General features: G+C 36.5%; 1 long non-coding RNA gene across 1 annotated transcript in view; it reads right to left on the bottom strand.

Moving 5' to 3' along the window:
• Positions 1–990: 990 nt before the first annotated feature.
• LOC127975796 (uncharacterized) overlaps positions 991–26,268 on the bottom strand; it is a 54,372-nt gene continuing 29,094 nt past the window's right edge. The window contains exons 2-3 of the long non-coding RNA XR_008157624.1: positions 20,961–21,134; positions 991–1,127 (exon numbers count right to left, since the gene is read on the bottom strand). This is a non-coding gene — a long non-coding RNA (uncharacterized LOC127975796). The remainder of the gene's footprint in view (positions 1,128–20,960; positions 21,135–26,268) is intronic.

Below are 26,268 nucleotides of genomic sequence, written 5' to 3' on the forward strand. Positions count from 1 at the left end.
ATCTGATGGAAAATACTGTATTAAAAGTGATTAATATATACCGTTGACATAGCATCTGCTTTTTGTGAGCAATAGTGCTGCAATATTGTCATGTTTCAGAGAAAAATCGACCACTTACTTTGCATGTTTTTTCTCCATTGATAAAAACAGTTCCAAAAGGCCTATCAGTCTGTCTAAATATGACGTTGTTATGTTGATATGTTCACATTGTTTACACGACAGAGCTAGCAATATCAGCTAACTTCAACAAAATCCTTATTTCTGTTGAGAAGAACGGTCTTTAACACCAGAACAGACTCTAAGATTGGCTGCGCATTTTGACCGAGTAACAGTGTCTCACTTAATTGGCCTTTAGAATAGAAAAATGGACATCTCATGAGACTCATTTTAATTTGCATGAATAATGTGGAGGTGATACTGTGCGATGCACTGAGATCAGAATACACACAATACCGTTCAAACCACAGAGTATATATAAAGCAGCGGTTCTCGTCAGTTGAGAAGCGTGGCACTGAACACGTCTAATGGCAGAGGGCAAATCACGGGCAGGTCTTTCCCATGGCCTTTCCAATGATCAAGAGGAAGGAGGAACATTCTTCATAAAACTTCAGATACAAAAGACAAACTGTCTCTCACATGCCCCCTGAGACTGGAGAACATCATCTCTTGAATATTTCACGGCTGTATCAATGTCAGAGAACATTTCTTGCTGACTCCCTACTGCTCAGCGTTAATGAATATTAAGCGGGACATTTTCCTTTGGGTGAAAGGTCCCTTTATTTATTCTCTTTATTGTTTGAAAGCCATCCCCGATTCCATATTTCAGAGCCGCAGTCTTTCCACTCATTTATTTGAGACCTGCAGATCATTCGTTTGGGCCAACTCGCACATAATTCTTCATGTGCTGACACTCATGTTATAGCATGAAAGAAGTCACAAGCTCAGAGGAAACGAGAACAGGCAAGTATCTGATTTGTTCATTGATTAATTAATGGTGTAAAAAAGATTACAAATGCGCACCAGCTTCGCAGATCTGTTCAGTCGTGACGTCAGTTTATAGGCCAACCTGGAACGTTCATTCATCTCTCGAATTTCAAATGGTTTTTCGCAATGCTGGTCATGGATATCTGTACAAAAGAAAATACAGAAGATCAGCAATATTGTGCAGTAGTTTTACGATTAAAACTAGCTTTTGAATATTTTGAAATTCCTGAGGGAACTCACAGTCTGAAAACAAACCTCCTGATTAAAGTGATGTAATTTCCTGTCATAGTAGCACTGGGAGATCAGGTGACAACTATCCACTCTATTCATTTAAACACTGCTATCATATTGATGAATTTATTACATAATGAAAGTATTCCCACACTGAGCTGATCAAATATTAAATAAGTGCTTATCGATTTTCTCTGTATTATTCAGGTTTTGGATCCCTTCTGTCTTTGGGAATTCATCCCCATATTTAAAGCACCGAATTTCTCTGGCTGAAATGCTTTAATGATTTCCAGGCACTGGGAGCTCATGGAATTTAATTTCTTGACCCAAATATCAGCATCAGAAAAAAGGAAATTAAAGTTATCATTACTGTCAGGACATTATCGCAGCCTCACTTAACCTGCCATTCAGTAAAATGAATTATTTATGTCCCTTCTCTTTTATTTGGAGATGGGAGGGTTCAGAATTATTCTCTCTGCTATATGCGAGTCGCTATTAGGAAAAATGGAACTTTCTGAAACATTTGCACTGTCATGTTTAAATAATTATCTACTAAAATTGACAACTGGCACATTAACATATCCGGTGGAATAGTCAGTATAAATGAATGCATGTATGGATGGAAAAATAGGAAGGAACAAAAAAATATGTTCTGCATTTGAAATGCTCAGGTTACTCTCTTAAAGGGATAGTTCACCCAAAAATGCTTAAAATGATTAAATAAATGATGAAAGAATTGTCCTTTGGGGGTGAATTAATATCAGTAAACTCCATGTTTAGAAGTGTACATTTCCATTTTCTAAAGTATGCTTTCAAGCTATGCACCATTAAAGCCAAATTTTGTGCCGTAACTACAAAATGTGTGTTTGCTAACAGCGAGAAGCCAGTTACTGTGTTTCAGTCATTTTGTCTTTTATTGTACACGCTCTGTTTTCTGACAGGTCTTATTTTCAGTATTGAGGGGTTCAAGCACAGCAATGTGTGATTACAGCATTTGAGTGTCATTCGACATCTGGAGATTCCAGACATCTGTGTGGATGAGTGACTCTATTCCTCTCTGCCTCTGCACACTCACACACATATGGTATCTGAGAAGCTTCAAAAACGTGTTAGCCGGCTCCTCTCTGAATCCAATCACACTTTTCCTGAAGAGCTTCATGTCCACGTATGCTAGTTAACAAGACTCAGTTGCTTCTGCTAATAGACAAACCGCATACACCTTATCAATGTCCATGGGAAAAATAAACACTACAAAGATCTCTGTTAAATTTTGATGCTTTGCGCAGACAGAATGAGAGTACAAGCAGACAGGTGGATGGATTTTTTATTTTTATTTTTTTTTAAACACTATGCCAAATCTGCTCTCAGAGCAAAAAGAACAAATGAACTAAGATAAAACACAAAAATCAATTAACACTGGCCAAGAGTAGACCATTATATCACATGCAATAACCTGAATGATAGAATAATAAAGAGCAATTTATTTAGAATTAGGCCAGTGTGATTCCAGCAGGAGAAGATGGATGTGTGGAGATAGACAGATCTAATTAGCTTTGTAGTAAGTCCCAGTGCTGTTCTCCTTGTCTTCTCCAGCCGGTCTCTACAGCGGCACAGTGCTGCTAATCCATGTCCACTGCTTAATGACTGCAAATCGCTGATATCTGCTGCTGATGAAATGCTGAGGAGATTAATCTTCTATCCCTTTTCACCAGAAAGCGGATAACCTTGGAAACCAGTTATAATATAAAATTAGGCAAAATGTTGGTGATGTTTAGTTGGAGAAAGTGTCGGTGAGGCATAACTGGCAAAATAATCTCAACCTTTAGAAGGGAAAAAGGGTCTGCAGAAGGGAGGGTAAATGCCCCTTTGGATGGCTGCCAACTGCTGCCATCTTAGAATTTACATCTGTTTACTTTCCAGCTTAAACCCACTCATTTCTCCACAGCTGAGGTTTGCTGACCCGTGCATCTAGCCTCTTGCCTGAAATGTAGCCCAATCTCTCTCTCTCTCTCTCTCTCTCTCTCACTCTGTTCATCCTTGTCCTTTTTAAAGTGTATGTAATATATAGAAAGACTATTTAAATATCACTATAGAATATATTTTGAAAAATGTTGGTAACCAAACATTTTTGTTCCTCAATGACTTCGACTGTGTGAACAAAAATTTGACACTTATCAAAAATATCCTCTTTGATTTTCCATATAAGAAAAAAAAATGTCATATCATTTTGGAACGACATGAGGTTGACTAAATCATGACAGAACTTTCCTTTTGGACTGATTTATCCCTTTAAATCTTAATATAAAAATGCGTGTTTCCTCTAATTTTGAATGCTGCTTGTGGACACCAAGTTTAAAACCTCTGAATTATTTATTTATTTATTTATTGTAAATGCTACAGTCTAAATTAGGATTCAAAAACAAAATTGTTTCAACAAATTACAATTTAAATAAACAAATTTAAAACAGTATGTATATATTACATAAGCGTATGGTGTACTGTATGGAATAAAGGTTAAAACAATATACATTTGTACAATTTATTAGCTACAGTTTTTTTTTTTTTTTTTTTTTTTTTTTTTTTTTTTTTTTTATGATTTGCTTTCGGTTCCAAAACTGTGGAGCTGAAAAGTCTATATTGAACACTTTAATGTAAATTTTCCATTGTGACAACATGCCCCACTGTTTGATCATCATGTGTATAAAAATAAATAAATAATATTGTTCCTTTTATTCTTGGCCAATAAGTCAAAACTTCAGCCTTTGTAGCTATGGACTCTAAGTTTGTGCCTATATGCAGAAACTGATCCAAAATAAACCCACTGATAAAAAGTGACAACTAGCCACACAGACTTCAATTTATTTCTTCATTTTTATTATACTTTTCACACTAACTTGTTGCCTTTTATATGTTATTGCAACTATCACCCTCATTTATAAGTTCCCATTATGAACATTTTAAATCATGCTACAAAAATATGCATTAATGCATCAATTTTAGAATACTGTTAATCAGCAGAAGCACACTAACACCAGTTTTCACTGCCTTACATTCATATTAGAACCTTGGTATAGGGACTGGACACACGAGCTGTCATGAAAGAGTGTTAGACCACAAGGGGGAGGAAAGGGCCGGCTGTTAGCCATCCTTCTCAGCTCCGCCAGCGAGAAGGATGGGAAGTCTCACACATGCTTAAACTTTACTGGAAACACTCCACAGAGATTGGATTAAATCTTATTGTAAATTCAGACTCTGCAGTAGCAGTCATTCCAAACAATCATTCCAAAACATTTGAACACCATTTATATAATCTACCAGAATAAAAGCTTGTCCTAAAAACTGGAATGAATGAATGAATGCAAATAAATAAATATGTTTACAACAAAATATTTCCAGTTTTTTTTTTTTTTTTTTACAAATCTTGAAGTCTGCTGCTTGTGACAAAAATGGAAACAACTGTGGAAACAAACTCATGTTGTTTTATAAACCTTCACCTTAACTCATACTCTCTTCTGATTATCTGAACCGATAATCCCCTTCACAGTTAACAAAAATGTGTGTTCAAATTTGTGTTTGCCTTAAAGCAAGGTTCATTTTTCAAATTGCCAAGACTTGTTTGCCAGGTTTTTAAAGCCATTTTCACAAGGAGATACTGAACACATTCCCAAGCATTTAAACTTCTCTAGCTACTCTAGAATCACTTCATCTCTGCAAGCGGCTCCATCTGCATCTCTCGCTCTGAGGACAACCTTCAACCGAAGATCTGTCAAACTCCCCTAAGAATGCCCTTATTCTCCACCACTCTGATCTCACATGATTATTTGTTAACTAACTCTTCTTTAATTAACTCCTGATTAGGTATTTATATCATACTCCGGGTTTTATGCTAGCAGTTGATGCTTTTATTAAGTGGATTAGCCCAAGTGTCTTAAAGGCCCACCCCCCACCCATGTCTTTGCTCAAGCTACAATCTTCTCTCCCCTTGAGTCCTTGGCACTTGGCCAGGAGATGTTCTGCTAACAAATTTCTTCTTGTGGTCACAGGCATAAGCAATGAGGTGTGAGGAGAGCTGAAGACTGTTTGTCCTACGAGGTTGTCTGTTTTAATAGTAATGGAATAAAAAAAAGCTAACTTTAAAGGGTCAGATCACAATAATTAGCCTGGGGTATTAAAATATCTTAAAGGCATTAAAGATCTGTCTACACGAAACCAGCGCTTTCCCTATACAATCTTCTTTTCCCCCTCGTCTCCAGAAATGTGTGTCAACACAAAACCACAAAACTGACACAAAACGATTTACATAGAATACATGCCAGACCAGTATGTGGCGCTGTAGTTCTGCCACAGAGATACACTAAAAACGGAGAAGAAGACTATGCGCATAAACCTTGCACGCGGTATACAAACGAACATGGAACAATACATTTATTAATCTGTGTTAATATTCGTTTATAAAAAAACAATCGTTCAGTGTGTGTTCATGTTTTTGTTGCTGTTACATGTCATACCGGTGTCTGACTAGGGACGTGTGGCTGACGACGTCATAATTTCAGAAAATATACAGATTCGCTGTCTACATGAAAACACAAGGGTGGCGTTTTCAGATTTATCCACTCTGGGATCTGGTTTAAAAAAAATACCGTTGTAAATCTCCCAAAATGGCGGATTCGTGTGGACGAAACACTAGTACGATACAAAATGTATGCGTATACATCTAAAAGCGTCTCCGTGTGGACTGGGACTGAGAGTTCTGGTATGATGCGTTGGAGAAGCTATGATGAAACAGCATCTTGCCAAGTAACGGGGGGGGGGGGGGGTATTTTTTCATTGTTTGGGTAGTTTTTGTGTTAGCCAAGCTATCCACCATTTTGCATCTTCTCTTTATGATAAATCAATTCTAAGCACCATTGAATTGATGCATTCCTCAGTAAAATACAGGTTTGTAAACATTTTATTTTCTATATAAAATTGTTAGTGTGCTCACTGTATATCGTTCAATTATGTGCAGAGCAACGTAGAGCCTGATGCTTTGCCTAATCTAAACGATTTTATTCATAAAGATACAGAATATAATACTTTGGATGCTAAAACGTCATCAGATCTATTTATTGTTTGTTTATTGGCAGGTTATGGAGTCATAGCATGTTTCGGCTAGAGTAAAATGCAGGGCGGCGGTCAGTTAGCAGCTCCCTGGCAAACACGACTCCAGTTTAGGCACAAGAACCAGCACCATTACGGTGGAAACAGAATAAAAAAGACTGGTTGATTACACGTGAAATACTTCTGTTTAATGTTGAATTTTTGAGTTTTAATATGGACAATGTGTGTATAGCCTATTAAAAAAATGATAAAAGCAATGCTGTAAATGATAAATAAAGAAAAACTAAAGGAAGTTATCATACAAACCAGTGGTTGTGTGGAGTCTGAAGTTTAGACAAGTTTCAGTTATTTAATCTGTAAACATTAATGAAGCTAGTAATATAGTAAAAAATTAATCAACCAATTATGCAGGGTTAAATAAACAACCAAATTTGCTGGGTAAATTTAACCCAAGATGGGTTCTGTCCTTTACCCAGCCATTGGGTCAGTAACAACCCAAATTGGCTTGTTTTTAACCCAATGTATTTTAGAGCAGAAATTACACCATTTACCATTCAAGTGGCACCAAATGAACTGTCCTGAAAACTCCTCTCATTTGCTACAGGGACAATCTGTAAAAATTTTTGTGTTTTGAAAGAAGTCGCTTCTGCTTACCAAGACTGCATTTATCCAAGATTTCACTAAAAACAGTAATATTGTGAAATATGTTTTACAGTTTAAAATAATTGTTTTCTATTTTAATATATTTTAAAATGTAATTTACTCCTGTGACAATGAAACTAATATTCCACAGCCAACATTTTTATGGAAGCAGTGGTGCAACTTTTTCCAGGTCGAATGAATAGAAACAACAGTATTTATTAGTGTTTTGTAGTGAAGGCTTTGTCACTTTTGATCAGTTTAATGCATACTTTTTGAATAAAAGGATGTATTTCTTTATATTTCTTTATATATATATATATATATATATATATATATATATATATATATATATATATATATATATATAATTCACTAATGATACAGGTACTACAGAAAAAAAATTAACTGACAAAGTAATTTTGTGATTTAGGAATAATAACATAATTTCTATGAAATATAAATGACTAAAATAAAATATTGCCAAACTACTAAATTTTTTTTAGCTAGTTATACTTGTATGTTGTAACCTAGCCTCAGCGCTCCACAGCGCTGTTTGTGTAAAAAGGATCATGGAAAACCAACACGATATATTTCAACCTAGACGGATTTGACAAACCATATTCCAAGGAACAGTTGCAAACACATTATACAAAATTCGATGCAAATAAGGTCCAAAACAGAAGTTCCCAACAGGAGTTCATTAAACTTCATATTAGCCTTTAACTGACAATCATCAACGTATCCTGAAAAGCGGATTTCTTGTACACAAGGCATTGTATCTCAAATTATACCCATACAGGCCTGGAAGACGGTGTTTGTACTTTCCGGGGGAATCACTGGAGATAATAACGCCACTCATTTAAGGCCAACCCTGCAAAACCTCGACCAGTACCTGTCTCCCGAGTGTCATAAAGCCCCTTTCTTGTTCTGCCTGCATGTCATAACCAGGGTTTGTCATTTGCACACAGCAGTCCTTAATTACAGGCTTTTAAGCTGCACTTCAGGACCAGAAGCCTGTGAAAAGTTCTGAATTTCCTCTGAAGAGGGCTGACAGCAACTGCCGCTAAATAGGTGTAAAGCGACAAAAAAATTCAGACTCGGCGGACAAATTAGATGTGTCTGCGCCGGCCACAGATGGGTGCCGTTAACCTGTCGGGACACAGTGTCACGACATTAACGCACATTGTCTGTGGCTCTCTGTCACCGGCGTGCACCTCAAGCGGTCGGCAGCCTTCATTTAAACTAATGTAATTAGGGGCTCTCTTTGTGCTGAGTGGGTTGAGTCACATGACAGTCTCACACATTTGCATAACTCTAGAGTACTTCCATATCTGCATGTGAAAAAGAAAAGAACAGTTTATTCTGCCTCGTTCATTGTGAGGTCAGTTAAATAATTACATGCTAGGGTCATAAAGAAGGGTCATACTTTATCGTACACCAATATTTGGACATATCTGAAACAAGGACATCATAAAACAGTATCTTTTTCCATTCAAAAGGTTTCAAAATATTCATAAGAAACACCGAACTTCAACACCTGAGCTATAATGAACCATTTCGGCTGTAGTAGTTCTTTGCCCGCTGCCATTCTTTGTAGAATGTGACACATATATAAGGGCCTCAAGGTAGAGCAGCAAGAACACACAATCTGGTGTTTAGCCCATTCACATGAGAAACTAGATCTTTTACAGCACAGGATGAAGTCAAATCCTCGACAATCTACACTGGAAGAGCCATTTGCGCTGAAACCGTACCTCGAGTGTTTGACCCAGATTTGGCAACAGACAAGTTTAAAGTGACCCTTTGACACACTATATCCTATGAGGGTGTTATCAGACAGTGCCTTTGTGTTCAAGATAACACTCTTTTCAAAGTTTCCTTTCAGGCTCTTTGCCTCGAAATGTTTGTATTTTGGTGTTCTGAAAAACTTCCTCCATACAGGCTGTTAAAAGAGCTGTATTAAAATGTTTCATAAAATAGCTCAAGCTTTTTTTTTTTTTTACTATACGAAATCAACCATTCCCAGCTTGTCCTTTCCTTCATATCACGCTTGGTTTTGTTTTGCATAAATGTCAAACTTGCTGCTTGAAAGCATTTGCATTGATTTACATTGAGGTTTTTAAGATGGCCATTATAAATCTGTCACCCTCAGGACACCCCTACCCAAGCATTCATCCACCTATGACATATTTGTTAAGAGCATTTTGGACGTAGGCCAGGAAAAGCCACTTCAGGATTATCTTAAGGTTTAGCAGGAGTGATGAGTGAATTCCGGCTTGAGTAGACATATCAGACTGTGGCTTTAATCTCCCTGCTCACACATCTCTTTTTCTGCTTCCTTTTCCTTATAGCCAGATTTTAAAAACAAAATAGAGCATATTAAACTTTAAAAGGGGTGAAGTCAAAATATGGTTTTATTAAACCATTCTCTACCTCTACTTTCTCTTGGCCCTTGGAAAAACAAAGTTTTTGCTTCTATTTCTGTATGTAATTGATCTCTTACGATTGGTTATCCTCTTCATATGTGGTGAAAAATCTCACACGATATGCTGATACAAATGATGAGCAAAAGGTAATCGGTTGGCAGAGTTCACTGAAGTTTCTGTTGTCGATGCATTTTCAGTGGCAATAGTCACTAACCACAACAGAAGGCGCTCCATCTTGTCCAGCGGGTTTCCGCTCCTGCGCCACATTCACATCGAGGCTCGGATTTAATCACTCAGCATGGTGCAAGCTACAAAGGTCAAGCCCATTGATTAAGTGGATAAAAGGGTGACTTGTCATCTCTCATACAAGACAGATAGATGCTCTACATTTTCGGCAAGGGACAGTCATTTACATGGCCAGTCCCGTGGAGTTTAGAATACACACAGACCATCTTTAGTTCACAATAAAAACAACCACACTTTTTAAGGGAATGATAGGGATGCCTATTAAAATACTACCGTGGTAAAATCACTGTAAGGGATGGTCTGTAATGACATCAAACAGAGGCAGCAGCAACATGTTTATGTTGTAAAATATAAGAACTAGTAAATAATCAACAGTTATCACATATGACTTATATAATACAAAATATAATTAAAGGTAAAAATATATTAATAGTCAATAGTGCATTCATATATCAATAATACTGAACACATTATTACAAATTAGAATTATTAGTGGAGAAAAAAGTATTATATTATTATAAATTTAATTATTAAACAAATAATATATATATATGTGTGTGTGTGTGTGTGTGTGTGTGTGTGTGTGTGTGTGTGTGAATTATTAAATATAATATAATACAAATATAATTAAATCTAAAAATTATAATAATAGTCAATAATGTATTTGTATTACTATTTTATTAAAATAAAATATTGATAATTCATATGTATTATTAATTAAGAATTAATGAAGAATAACATGTTAAACCATTAATGATATAATGGCAATTATTCATAATAACTATATATATATATATATATATATTGTATGTATATTATTCAGAAGACAAAACATATATATAATTCAAAATGAAAAAAAAGGGAGAAAAAAGACTCTATATTAGAGCAAAAATAAATAAATAAAAATAGGTTAGGAATGCACAACACATTTAAAGTTCCTTCTGTTCACTGGAAATAAACCTTTGCATACTTAAAACCTTGCAAGCCTTAAATAAAGCATCACCCTTAATCAGTGCAACACAACTTTTAATTCCTTTTGCTTATTAACTCATAATATTACAGAAATTGACAGAAGTCTGTTCAAACATCCATGCGAATAGCTGGTAATGCAACTGCATGAAGACAATTCCAAGATAGTGTTTCAGCATTGTCCATCTCTATTTCTGACCCTGAGGCCCAAGCTACTCAGCCCTGCTCTCATCGATTGGTGTCAGTTAGCCACTGCGATGACAACCGAAATGTCCTTTGGGTTACTATGACATCATACCCCCTTTGACCTTGGCCTCACATAAGTCCGTACAATAGAGAGTGTGTGAAAAGGCATTCAACTTTTTTCATCCGACTGGTTGTTCTGACACAGATATTCCTCAGCGAGGACAGAGAGAGAGGGAGAGAGCACGCCATCCCTCTACAACAGCAAACACTTCATGCGTTTCTCTCAACCCTGGGGACTCATAATAGAAACCCAGAGGCCTATTTAAAATTTCATCTGATCCTATTAATTATTGTGAAAAGTGTGTGTCAAACTAAGGTTGATGGTAGTCAAGCTCTTCCTGCCATTTTGGGGAGATAAGATGTCAGTTATCTCTTTGGGAGGTTAATAGACCAACCACATAATCCTTTCCCTTCTCTGCAGATTTTGTGGTATTTGCATTTGGTAAGCTGATATGGTCATTCACTTGAGAGTGTGACTGCATTCCTAATGAATTTCCACACCGCCTAAACCCAAACGAGAGGACAGGAAGCATCTCCACTCTCATTCATTATCTGTCTTCAGACATCCTCTCACATATGCTGCCACTTCTTTTGGAAACCTCTTCTGTTCACTTTTTCCCTTCATCCTCATCACCGGCTTCTTGACGAACAGAGGATGCTTTACAAGGACCAGTTGCTTAACTTTGGAGATTAATTAAATGTGTTTAATGCCGTTAAAGACGAAGCATGTTGTTTCTGCACCACTAGCGGCACCAAACAGAATTGCCAAAATAATGTCTGTTGTCAAACAGGTTTCAACCCCTCCCCCGTCTGCCACTCTTTGAACAAACTGCCCCCAACCTCACGCCCTGGAGTAATGGCTGCTGAAAATTCAGCTTTGTCATCACAGGAATACATTTGTTTTACTGTATTTTAGATCAAATAAATGCAGCCTTGGTGAACAAAAGGGACTTTGTTTTAAAAACATTAAAAAAAGAGTTACCAGAATTAATCACATCTAAAACAATAGGAGGGAAAACATCTAAAAGATTGCAGCCAATAACTGCAGGCGTAGTCAGTTGTGAGAGAATTGTCAAGGAGCTCTGATCAAGGGCTTGCTGTGCTTCTAAATAAACAGTGACAAAATGATGGCTATTAACCCCAGCTACCTCATTTGCTGCCCAATTGGTTTAAAAAGACTTGCACACAGCATGGACTAATTCCTGTGAGGAAAAAAAAAAAGAAGAAAAATGCACCTTTCTGATTTCTCATAAAGTCACTACTACGAGTAAAATGAGAGCAGACACAGAACATTCCATGCCTGTTTTATTAGTATTATGATTGTAAAAACATTTATAAAATACGCAGACATGCAAATGTGAGTGTGTCTTCTGACCTTTGCATATGTCTTGATGTTGTTGCTTATTTTTGCCTTTTTTTAATGAATTGCGAGAAAAAAAAAAGATTGTGTGAAAATCAGGCAGCAGACGGGGACATTTTAACACTGCGATCATCGAGGTAAGAGTATGTTTGCCCTTCAATCACACGATGCCAGAAAAACAAAAATCAACATCAACAGTCATTTCATTCTCTCTTCTGACATGCTCACTTAAGCTAAAAGACATTCCTATAATTCAAGGTGAGCCCCTTATGCATATTCATAAGGGCCATTACCTTGAAGAGGAATGTCAAAACTCACCAGAAGAAGCATGCTTTGTTCTTCCAAGGATAAATGTGTACATGTTTGTGTTACCATGATGACACTCTTTCAAGAGAAGTGTAGACAAAACAAAAACTACTTGTATATCGGTATATGCTCTCTCTCACACACACACACACACACACATGCACAAATGAGTTTTGCATCCAGTGAATGTATCTGTCAACTATTCATCAATGATTTATCATTCTACCTGTAGTTCTTACTAAAACAATGGGCAGACGATAAACAGCATCCTTCCCAGAATCCCTAGCACACTGACCCGCAGATAAAGGAAAGACTGTGCCTGAACAAACAAAGTCCTGGAACACTTGCCACCACAATGAACTTTTCAAAATCACCTGGGAGCTTTTGATTTTATTTATATATTTGCAGCACACCAATGTCCATCACAACTCACCAACTTGCCATAGGAAGGGACATAAAAAAGTAAAAAATTAGAATAATAATAATTCAAGTGAGTAATTTTGTTTCATTGTCATTTTCATAAAAAATATCAAAAATACTCCATTTATTAAAGATATTACATCTTAAAGACAACATGAAATGAAACTAAACATATTTACAATCTTAATAAATGGTCTTATTGTAAGTGACTTACAAAATAATTGTATTCATAAAATAATTCATTCAAAAATTCTTATTATAATTAATACCCAGTTTAATAAATGCCTTAAAATAACCTATTAATTTTAATAAGTAAAGCTGACTTTTCACAGTCAAATTAATTCCACCTGCATTTTTTCTCAATGAAATGATTGCTTTACTTGGAACTTCGTCAGAGTATAATGTGTTGCAAAGTGTTTAACGTTAGGGACAATTAAAGTTAAAAAGTAGATTCACTTAAAAACACTTGACGAGCTTCAGAGATCACATCCCATGCTGCAGCCCAGCGTGGAATCAGTCCACATGTGTGAAGCGTGCCCAGACTGAACCACACCACATTTCCAGCCCTGTTCAACAGCTCAAGACTCTGTCTGGTCTCAACCCTTCCCCCATCACATCCCCCATTCCTCTCTCTCAGACAGAATTACAAGCCATTACACACCTGTCTGGACACAGATGAACTTGAACAATAATCCCAGGTCACAGACTAGACCCACTTGAGAGCCAGGAACTGGCTTTTGAAGGAACTTCTAACATTCTTCCACAGCTTAAGGGCTGGTGTAGAGCACACAGAGCCAGACGCATTTACACCAGCACGTCTCGTTGTACTTCTTCCACACAAACACCACTTAAGGCTTTTCTGTGACTATGAAAGGACAAGGTTATTACTTAGTTCAGTTTGTGGGATACTTCAGATAACTTCATCTTGTCAAATCAATTTTGTAATATAATAAAAAAAGATATATTTACTTGTAAGTGGTGGTATGAATAAAAAAAAAAACGGATGATTTTCCTCTAAAATATAAAGTAAACTGAGAAAACAATTTAAAAGAAACTTCAAATGAAGAGACTTCACGGTAACAGAGAGCTCAGAATTTGAATGTACTTTAATGGTCTCCGTTGTGAGTTTTCACCTGAAATTAATTATTCCTGTATTCCTCATATTAATCCTGACATTTACACATCCAAAACTGTCAATATGCTCAGTATGCTTGAATAAATGGCATGACACTCTTCAACAATTGGGACTTTAATTGGGGAGAGGTTAATTTTCTCTTTAAACCTTAAAATGAAACCTCTGCCACGAATGTAACCAGATAACATTTCACCCAGAATGTGACTTTCACATCCTCTCTAACTCCTAATTAAAAGTAAACTCCTCCTAGATTCTGGCATTGAAACGCATTGCAAATCAGCACAGCTGCAAAAAAAAAAAAAACACCTTACATAGAGTCCAATCTCCACACTCAGGTTCTAACAACACTACTAACTTTTTGTATTTATTTATATTTTTATATTATATTTCTATTTATATCAGTAATTGTTTAGACAACCCTAAACAAGAAAGTTTAAAGCATTATTTTTTATTATTTTACCTTAAATTGTTATGCTAATGTGCAATGAAAAATCTTTTTCTAGAAAACTCTTATATGAATTCTAATATGTAAACACTTTATGTTTATTTACTTTTAAATTTACTTATTAACTTAATATATAATACTATTAAAAAGTTAAAGTATATATATTTGTATATATTATATAAATATGTATGTATAAATAATTATACATTATTGTGTATCATATATATACACACACACACACACACACACACGTATATTGACAATGAAACTGTTGCTTCGGACAACCATTGTGTTTGTATAAAAACATATATATGTTTTCTGTGCATTCATGCATTTCCACACAAATAATCTTCACATCTTGACATGGAAACTGTTGCTTCGGAAAACCATTGTATCATTAGAATTTTATGTTTCTAAAGTAACACACAGCTGTGCTTGCTGTCTAACACTCATCAGTTTTTTCAACTTGATACCCAGCTCACCTCTCTTACTTCTGAGGTCAGAGGTCATCACAGATCTGTCAGTGATTCATGTCATGGTCTTGTCATCCAAACAGGGCTTTTTGTTGTTTGTTAAATTTTTTTTATTTTTTGGAGGAACCATCACTATGATATAACCGCTTATTCGACCTAATTTAGGAAATACTATTTTTCAAATTATTTGACAAATGTGACATTGGACGCTTTTAGAGAAGAGAAAGAAACAAGGCAAGCTTTACCTGTCTGTAAGGAGAAGCTTATCTACAAACTCAGTATGGAGTCTCTCTTGTCTGCAGAGGTCAAAGGTTATGTTAACTTTGGGAATATCATCTGGGCTTGCCGTCCTCCTCGGGGAAGTAAACTTGACTCACCTCTGACCCCCACAATGAGGGTCGGCTCTGGAGATCACGGCCGAGCAGTCTGTCTGCTCATCGTCAGCAGTTCAACACCCCCTCCGTCATCATCAATCAGACACAGCCGTTTTTCCCAGCCCCCTAATCAGCGCTGCCATCAATAACCACACCACTGATTTACCATTCAGTGAGTGCCAAGTCCACTGCACACCTACCATTAATCATAGACATTATGCCAAAGTATTTGGACTGTCAGGGACGTCTTAAATTATTTGATAAAGCTGTAAAAATAAAGCTCATATTATTTAGTGCGTAATTTTATCCAAACCCCTACATTCTGTTTCAAAAAAGCAGCTTTAGACTGAGAGATTAGTTAATCCTCTATTAAATGAAAAGCGCTAGAAATAATGGCACGGCTATTCATATCGAAGGCTATTAAAAGCACACAATCCTATTCTATGACTGTTATTCTAGTTCTCTAAACCTTTTATAAAACAGAATATTCCTGCAGAAGATGGATTTTTTTTTTTCAAGATATAAAAACTAGTATGAGAAGTCCCTTTAGCAAGTGGACGGAAGCTGAGACCTATCCACAGCAGAGCATTTATCAGCCCCCTAAGTGGCTGTAACAAAAGCAATGCTCCCTGGGAGAGAACCTGACAGCAGTTTTCCCCCTTATCGATCGCCACGCTCGCTCTGAGTGCTCCAGTTTATGACAAAAGAGTTCACGACACCACAGTCAGAAAGTCAATACCGTGATAAATACTCTCCTTCTGTTGGTCCCTTGTCCGGCACTTTACCAGGCATTTGCCATGACAGTTATTACTGCTGCAGTAAATCTGTGGCCAGTAGAGAAGAAAGAGAGAACGAGACAGGGAGAGAAAGACAGAAAGGGGGGAGTTTGGGAATTCCAGGGCCATATTTATGAACCCAGGATGCTGTTTACTTAATTTAAAGACTCACCACACAGGGTCAGTCAGTCTGATCTGAGGATTTGATGGGATGTTTACATCCACAGTTAAGTTTAAATAAGTAGTTCAAACAAAGATGGAAATTATAATTGAATATAATTTATGTTTAATATTATTTTTGTTATATTCATTACTTAATAACAAATACAATATGTTGCTATTTTCAGGTGGAACAGATCATTTTTAATACTGCAGCTATATTTAAAAGTACATTAAATATGTCAATGCATAAATAACTAAAAAAATATATATATTATTATTATTATTTATCATTAAAAGTCCACATAAATTGGGCACCAGTCCAAGTCTTCTAAAGCAATAACAAATTCAACTAAATTGTTTAAAAGTTAAAATATTAGCTGGTTCTTTTCAATTAATCAGCTGATCCATTCACATACTGATGTGAATGAATCAACTGATTCGTTGAAAAGAACCATTTACTCCAGTTCAACTCAATGACTCAATGACCCAGTCGCAATAGCTTTAAAGTATTACTGAATGAGTTTGACTGTCAGAACACTTGAAATATGCTGCACAAATTGTATAAATGAAGAAAATGATATACATTTGACACAACATAACAGTTGATAAATAATTGCCTTTAAGGAACTCATTATTCTCCCTCTGGATTTCCTGTGTTGACTAATTTATATCCCAGGAATAATATTTCCTGTCACTTGCAAAGTAACTACTTTAAGCTTGCATTTTAAATTGAAATTATTTCATTAAAAAAAAAAATCATCTTTATTGCATTTACGCTTAAGAGATTTTCTTTCACAGAAATGTGACATTGCCACTTAAGGGAATTGATGTAACGCTACACACATTTATGGTATTAATATTCTCAGGGACACTTGCTTTATTTGACTATTTTATTTTTATTTAGTACATTTTCAGAGAGACAGCTAAACCCTAATCCAAAATAAATCCGGTTAATGTTAAAATGGCCATGTCCCTCTGCTTGGAATAACATTAATCAATATGGAAGATTATGCCGATGGAAATTAAGTTATGTAAAATGCCCAATTCCTGTTCTAGATTAATATATCCTTGCATATTTATACATCTGATATTGTGAAGAAAATCACATTACACTGTGTAACCTCAAAAACCTGCTAAGTGTCTTGCAAGAGAAACGTATCGCATGGAGATTACTACTTACAGAGCTTACAGAGCACATCGCAAAACACTGCGCCTATAACTTACAGCTAAAACCTTCCTGGAGCTATAGAGAGATCATGGAAACAGGGGCTGTCCAGAAATGACAGGTCTGAGATCAAATCCATCCCTGAAGAGCAAACTATAACACTGGATTTACTCCAGCAGGGTGGTGTGTAGATACCTGGAACAGATTCCTGTCATGAACACAGACTTTCCAAATATGAACAGCAGTCAAAACAGAACCATGCTGTTAAAGGGAGGTTGAGTATACCGAGGAATGAACATTTGCTGACTCATTTCTGTAATTGAACAACTAGGTTGAACTAAACAGCATGTGTCTCTCACCAGGGAGTATATTTATTCCTAAACAGGTTTTAAATATAAATAGTTCACCCAGAAATATAAATTCTGACATCATTTACGCACCCTCATGTTGTTTCAAACCCATATGACTTTATATTATAAAACATTATATTTATAATTATTTATTTATTTATTTATATGATTTATTTGTTTTTATAGCATATAACTTGTCAAAATGTATTTTTGTAATAACTGCAATTTTCATTGTTAGGTGAACTATCCCTTTAATAATCACTCATGAAGTAAAGTTGCACATAAAACTCAAATAAAAATCTTTCCTCTTAAAAGCACAATCAACTTTGATTGTCAGAGTAAGTTAGACTGGCTTAATGTAGGGTTAGTTTAAGGCCACCTTTGCCTCCATAACAATGCAGAGTTAATTTGAATATGTTCGCCACTGATTAAAATTTCAGACCCCTAGACCTTGTGTTCCCTGCTATAATATCGTCAGTCAGAGACAATGCTTATTTGCTCCCCTAAATTTCACAGAAAAAGAGAGTTTCCTGCTTCCCATAAAAAGATTCAAGTGTAGTGGTTGCATATTTAGTAAAACTTCACTAATTTGTCTCATACCAACAGAACGCATGCGGATTAATTGAAAGTGTTACATACGATGGCTTCTCACATTTAAAATCCTCAAAATATCCTGAGGAAATCAAAATCAGCCCTATGCAGCTGTCACATACGGGCTATAGCACCAATATGTAAGCAAATCTACTTTGAAGTATAATTAACTAAACAAGATTCTTCCGTCTTAAGGACAGATAAATGTACCTAGATTTAAAGAAACCAAGTCTAATTCAACATAATAATTCAACAAAATATCCCTTTACCGTTGTGCATGTTGTGCAAATAAGTTGGCACTATTTCATCAAGCCAATAGGATTCATATCCTCACTAAACTGCATGGGGCAGCCGAGGGCATAGTAAATGGCAGACCCCCGCTCGCTGCCATACCCACTGCGATGCACATTAAACTGTTCAGTGATAATGACCAGAGAGAGGGTGAAGAGGTGGATCAGGAGGTACAGCGAGATTAGGCCCTGTGCGGTTGCGCTGTGCCAGAGTGTAGTCATGCGTCACACAGAGGCTGTTGTTCTGCTTAGTCCCTGGAGTGAACAGGACACTCATGGCTCCCTCTGATAACTTGTCGCACCATGCAGATGAGCCAAGACTACCTCAGCCCACCAGATTTCAACACTCTCGCACACACACTAACTTCTGCTGTAGATGAGATGATTTATACCTAGTCAAACGCACGCACGCTGTTCGCATGCAAACAGATTTGCAGACTGCACTTCCTTCCTACACCCTCCTCCATTCTACATAGCTTGGTGCAAGTTATTCTGGGCTTATATTTGTTTTATTGATATGTGAAGTCACCATTTAGGGATGGGTAAAATGTAAAGTTGAATGAAGTGGAATATACAGGTAGTTAAGACCAGCTTAACTACCTGATCATTCAAGTTCAAGAGCAAAAAAAAAAAAAAAAAGTCTAATTTAAAGGGATAATACACTAAAAATGAAAATTCTTGAAAAGAATGAAAAGTCATTAATTACTCACCCTCATGTCTATCCAAACCAGTAAGACATGGAACACAAATTAAGATATTTTTTTATAAAATATGAGAGCTTTCTGACCGTGCATAGACATCAATAGAAAAACCACGTTACAAGCGACTACAAAGCAAAAATAACTTAATTCGACAATTTGCTCTCTTTCTTTCCCCAATTTCTTCTCTTCCATACGCATTCAGGAGAGTATCATGACACGTGTGTGGTGCTGCTGATGCAGGAGTAATGTTCTGATATAGAACCTTTATCTCCATTAAATTAAGGTTGATCCACTGTCTATTTTAACAATGTCCTCACCACCTTTCTAGGCTTTGAACATGGTAGTTGTTGTCAATGGTCAGAAAGTATTCTTCATTTGTATTCTGAAGATGGGTGAAGTTCTTACAGGTTTGGAACACCATGAGGGTGAGTAATTAATGGCAGAATTTTCATTTTTGGGTGACCTCTCCCTTTAAGTCAAGACAGAGACCAAAATTTGATCATGGAACCGGACTTAAAGGCCAAGACCATAAAAAAAAATATCTCTGAAGCATGTGGACTTGATCTTGACTTAGTCTCAACCCTTTTTTGGCATTGGTCTGGACTCCAATTCAAACCTCTCCTGGTCTCTTGACTCTGACTTGACTCATCTACAATACTGGATATTTTGATAACTTCCTAGAGTGTCTCAAGTAAATATCTTTGTAAGATTAAATGGGACAAACTTTTCCTTTAGCAAATCAAACGACTTAATAGTGTTCAGTATAATAGCCCAACTTTGATACACAGCAGACTGACAAAAACTCCTGGAAGACTCCTGGAAACCCAATTGTGGTTACAAGTTCCATCGTTACTGATAAAGTTTAGTGGAACTTACGACCATAGTTAGCTAATGATGGTTTTGGGAAATGCATCCCAGATCGGAACTGGCTGTTTTTTTTTTTTTTTGTTATTGTTGTTTTTTTTTCTTGCAATATGCTTCAAAAAGTCTTGTCCTTCAAAATAAATGGTAAGAGGTATTTACACTTGGACACTTCAAGTGTTTTAGTAATGAAAAAACATATGATCAGCAACTGCAAAACTCAAACACTTGCCATGTGAGGCCTAATATGTGGAAACCCATAATTTGCATTCAATCGGATCACTGAGGTTGGGACTAGGTGAAACCACTGTGCCCTTTTGAAACAGTACTGGCTTTGGAAGTCTTTCATGGGGGGAACATTCTAGAAGCTTGTCTCCTCCGTTTGAAAGTATTCATCCTCTTAGATATTAAGTGACCCTGTGTCACTAGTATAATCTGTTGAATGAAGTCTCATAGAGACATTTGCATTAAATTCTGCATGTCATCCTTAAGTGCTTCTTGACAATTTAAAGTCCCAGTCACAGTTTAGATCTCATGTCTGCAGCCGTTGACCAAGCTCAGCATTCAGACACATTGTGTTAAGCCTAAACTTAAACGTCCTCTTTTTTTTTTTTTTGAAGACCAGATTCTCTCTTTAGCTATGTCCCAAATTATTTCTCCAAAGCCCCGCCATAAAAAAAAAAAAAAAAAAAAAAAAAAACTGCTACCTGAAGTGTGGAAGATCAGCTTATCCCGCAAGCTGAAGAACTCTCCTCTAATCCACATCGTCGCTTTTATCCCACCGCAGAGCCGGAGAGTGCCAGTCCCAGCAGAGCAGACCTATTCATGTTCCCCTGCCCTCTCCGTTCACACCATGCCCTCCACTGGCATACCACAATCCCCTGGACAAAGAGAGCAGGAAATCTCTATTGTATTACAGTGCATCTTAGGTTACTTCCGAAGAGAAGTCTTAAGGAAAAGAAATGGTTTGATAAGAGTAAGGTAGTCATCATCAATCAGTCTTATGAAGAGTCCTGCACAAAAGGTGATAAAGCTGGGTTATCAGAACTTCAGCAGCAAATCCAGCAATATTTACCCTTTATCACAGCACTTTGGTGGGTTTTAACATTCTTAACATCTGTCCTACCCATTGTGAAACGTTTAACTTTGAGACGTACTGTATGATCAGACTTGACAATTAAAATTCAAGCATTCGCTTGACAGTTTTATCCAAAGCAACTTCAAGTGAGTTATGAACCTTCTTTTGTGGGAATCGAACCCATAACCTTGCTGTTCCTACCCTGCAAAATTACTTTTTACACTTTTGTCATTTGTTTTCAAGTTATCTAAAAAAAAATTAAAAATGTAAAAGGAAAATGTATTTCATGTTATAAAGATCTGTAAAACAAGACACATTTACTGGAGAAGCAACACTAAGACTTTTGTCTTGCGGAAATGTGTCTTCAGTGTGAGAATATTTTGTTTATATTTTAACTTTAAATAAAAAAGACAAAAATCATTTAGAATTATTATTTATTATTATTATTATTTTACATTGTTCAACCAGTTACTACAGAGCTATAGAACAATAAATAAATGACTATGATTGTCCACATCACCCACAATGACTCTCTAATGACCCAGTGTTTTGGCGTATGAAGAGAAATGAAGGGTTTACATATTTAATTATGGGGGATCTAGCAAATAACCATGTCCTCATTATTTTGGCCAAGAATGACTTATTAGCATTCTTGGTTGAACATCATTCCATCAGCAGTCAGCAGTATAAAGGCAGATTACTCTGTGGAACCCTTTCTCTTTAATTACAGTGTGGACAGCTTTTTTTTTCAAAGGTGAAACTATTCCCCTGTTAGGTGTGGCTTCTGTTTATGAGGAGACTGAGCTCTCTTTTTTGTGGCTTTCATGTGGCAATTAAATCTGTCTCCTAACACTGGGTGGCGGGAGGTGCTAAGACAAGCAAATGTCTGAACGAAAAAGAAAAAAAAAAAACTCTTTTGGCTGAAGGCTTTAACAAACATAATTAATTACTCCAGACAGGTATGTATTGAAAACATTCTGAACGGAGTCTGTGAGCCATTTAGATCAGTGGATATATTAAAATAAGCTACAGCAAAACACAGGAAATTAAGCCAAACGTTTCTTAGAAGTTTTTGAATGCGGGCGGAAAGAAAACTGTTCTCGTTTTGTCTGAAGATTTTTTAAACCACTTTTACATGACTGATGGATATGGGCTGAGGTGTCGTTAAAAAAAAATCAGTTCAGTTCAGTAGGGTTAAGCTCTATCAGCATTTGCAGCATAATGCAGATTACCACAGAAAATAATTTAGATTTGTCCCTGTGTTTTCTTTTTGTTTAAAAAGCAAAAATGTGGTTACAGTAATGCATTTACACAAAGTAAATAGGGCCAATGTTCCAGAGGTTTTCAAACCATAAGAGTGAATAAAAAGTGAATCATTTGAGCTGTAAATCTGTCTCAGCTGTCTCTAGTTAGCCTATGTGTTACAAATATGATTCGCAATTTAAAAAGTATATAGGTTATGTCAAATTCCTTGCACATTTCCTATAAAATTTCACATGGTAACACTGAAGTTGAAAGGTAGGATTTTCTTTTATAATTGCTGCCAATAGAGCTCAGTTTGCATTAAACACATTTTTATAAGCATATTTGTTTAGACTAAACCATAGATTTGTGTGTGTGTGTGTGTGTGTGTGTGTGTGTTTGTGTACTGTATGTATATTTGAACCTACGTTTCTTACTCAAATTACCCGCACACAGAGATTTCACCCCTCTAGCACATTAGCAATTCAATTGTTCTTCTTGTAGGGCGGGGGGGGGGGGAAATCCCGGAGTCTTCTGACACTTCCCAAATCAATCACGTTGTTTCTACCCTCTCGACAGAGATAAGGTGCAAAGGGAGCAAAAATTCCACACCATTAGGTCACTGTAAGAGAAAGTGTCTAGACGTTTATTTGTGTCTCGTGTCTCTCAGTCTCTCTTTGAAGGCGCGGGGTGGCCCCTCTGTCAGGTGTGTCCTGACGGGAGGAGGCGTGGGGCGTGGGGTGGGGGGTCTGGATCAAGGTGTGGCGCTTGCGCTTTGATGTGGGGCCTGTCATGCTCCGTTGCCTCCTGATGCTTCTTGGCTGCCGTGGAGTCTACAGCCACAGACCAGGTAAACCCTGGGCCTCTTTCCACACACACACACACACATACTCATAGCACTGTCCTTTTTTGTACTCTGTGACACAGGAGGTGCTGAGCTATTGAAGGGGCTACAATGCATGTCTTGTTGCCCAGCCTCCCACATTTCTCCATTCTGTGGTTACTGAGAAGACAGCTATGCAGTAATTTCAGAGGTATTATGCCCCAGGCAATAGGCTCCTGTAAACTTAATAGGAAAAAGGTGTCTCAGGTAAGAATCAGGTTGAAGGCTGCGTGATTTCCATTATGACATATTATTCTTCGCGTCTCACTCCCTCAAATCGAAGAGCAGCCATTCCACTTCAACATGTCGGCGTTTTAGACGCAGGTTAATTTCTTGCCGGTCTTTATTCTATTATGATAACCCAGATGGCAGCTGGAGAACTTAATTCCACTTATATTTACCAAGTATGAGCAGAGCTGTTATGAAAATCAGCACGCTCTGAAGTTGGGCTGTCCACATTGCTCAGAAACATCATGCATGAGAGATTGTGATTGTGGTGTGCATGTGCAGCATATGCTATGGGCGGCCTGGAATGTACATAAGTAGTGAACACAATTGCACACACACACACTCTTGTAGTTTTTGCAGTAACTTCAAATACTGAAAATAAGAATGACAGAACTGTGCTAAAAAAATAAAATAAATAAATAAACTTATGTTGAAAAATACTGATGGAATAACGTGGTCATTCAGTATATTCAGGTAGTGAGCGGACCTCATTCTTTGGGCACATAACATACAGTAATCATCCATGCAGTAATTATCCAATGGGAGGATATTACCTATTTGCTTAGTTACATGTAAATCCAGGTGGTGACTTTTTTTTTTGGAAGGGCAGTGTATTCACACATACATACGTACATACATAAACACACACACACACACATATATCACGATTCTCCCACAATTCTGAACTAAACAAATGTGTGTGCCAAAATATTATTGCTGCAGTCGATTAAAGTGTTTAATTAATTTGAATGTATTAATAAACATTTTGATATACACTAGAAGTCCACAAGTTTTGAAACAGTAAGATTTTTTATGTTTTAAATGAATTCCCATTTATTTGATACAAAATACAGCAAAATAAGTAATATTGTGAAATAATTGTAAAATTTAAAATAACTGCTTCCGATTGAAATATATTGTTATCCATTTGCCAAGGGTAGAGTCTGTGCCCTTTGGCATTCTCATTGCAACGGTGATCATTTCCCATCAAGTAACTAACTTGAGGTTTTTCACCTGTAACCTTTACGTCTGCACACCTGAAACTTCAGAATGGCACATCCTCTACATAAACACACCTTCAGTGCTACATGCACAGTCATTTCAAGTTGTAGGCCTCATTTGCATGGGACTGAACTAACACCTTTTAGAAATTCACGAGCCACAAATATACCCTTTTCACACAGTTTAACTGCTTGTAACGTCACCTTTTGGTTAAATATAGTGAAGTATTTCTACAAAGCCTTCACCTGGGACTTGGACTTGCATTTGCTGACAACTTTCTTTGCTGTTCGATTGCTTGAGCTCCCTATTGCAAAATCAAGTGTATTTAAACTACAATGCCAGAGCCCTTGTGAGTAAATGCTTCCACTGAAAGTGATTCACCTAATGCCAGATTTCCAATTAAAAGTTCTCCTTTCCCCTGGTTCTTCAAATTTGGCTCAACACAACTCTCTCATTGACTCATACATGCATGTTTCTTGCAAATACAGCACATCAAATCAACCTGTGGTTAAAGGCTTGTTTTAACCTGTGATTAAAATGATTGTGAAAGCATATACTTACTGAGCCACATGTGCAATTGAGAGTGCGACCTCTGCATTTGCAAACCAGGTCTTTATGCATTAGGCTTATATAAGTGCATAATTAATTCACACATCAGCATCTACAAGAAGCACAGTGGTATATAAAATGATTTTATCATATACTGTAATACTGTATTAAAACCTTTGCATAAATGAACAATAAAAGAATGTGAAGCCCATTCAGTAAATACTTTGTTTTTAGAAGAGAAAAGGGCTAGTTGTCATACGTTGTCACACTCTGGTGAACACAAGGTTCATTTATTTTAAGTTTACAACTAATACATTTAACAAATACATAATAGGGAAAAAATTAAAATAATAAAACACTTCATAATAAACTTCATATTATAATATAAAATAATAGTAAAATTAACTATTATTAATGAAAAAAAAACGAAAAAAAATAAATAAATAAATACATCTAGGTTTGAAACCACAATATATACAGTAGTCGAATAGCCCTGGTCTGCTGTTTAAGTAAGGTGTGTGTTAAGGTATTCCAGGGGTGCGGTGAGCATTAAAGGTTTTTAGGCTATATTAAAACATCCCCAGCGTATGATATATGAGTGTGTGTATTATTATTATTTTTTTTTTCAGAAGCATGAGTTACAGTATTTTATGTGTGCGAGAAATACATTTTATAGTATTTTTACAGTGCATTTGAGGCAAATGGTTAAAGCGTTCTCGGAATATGAAGTGTGTGTAAAAGCGTTCAGAGAGAGCTTAGTGCTTGCATTAAAACAATGTACTGTATGTGATGTGGGTGTGTTAAAATACTCTCTCACTCTCTTGCCTTTAAATGGATCAGCACTTCCTGTCTCACAGGCCCTGCCTCCACACATTGTGTAAATATTTTTTTTAGCAAAATAATATGCAGCTAATAAAGTTTAATTGATCTGTGCAGCTTTGCATGAAATCTGCATCAATCAAACGGAGCCTAAAATCTAGACTTCATCTGCTAATGTTGATTTTCTATTTACTGTTGGTTTAGAATTAATTTA

This window comes from Carassius gibelio, chromosome B17 (assembly GCF_023724105.1).
Source record: "Carassius gibelio isolate Cgi1373 ecotype wild population from Czech Republic chromosome B17, carGib1.2-hapl.c, whole genome shotgun sequence".
NCBI classification, from domain to species: domain Eukaryota; kingdom Metazoa; phylum Chordata; class Actinopteri; order Cypriniformes; family Cyprinidae; genus Carassius; species Carassius gibelio.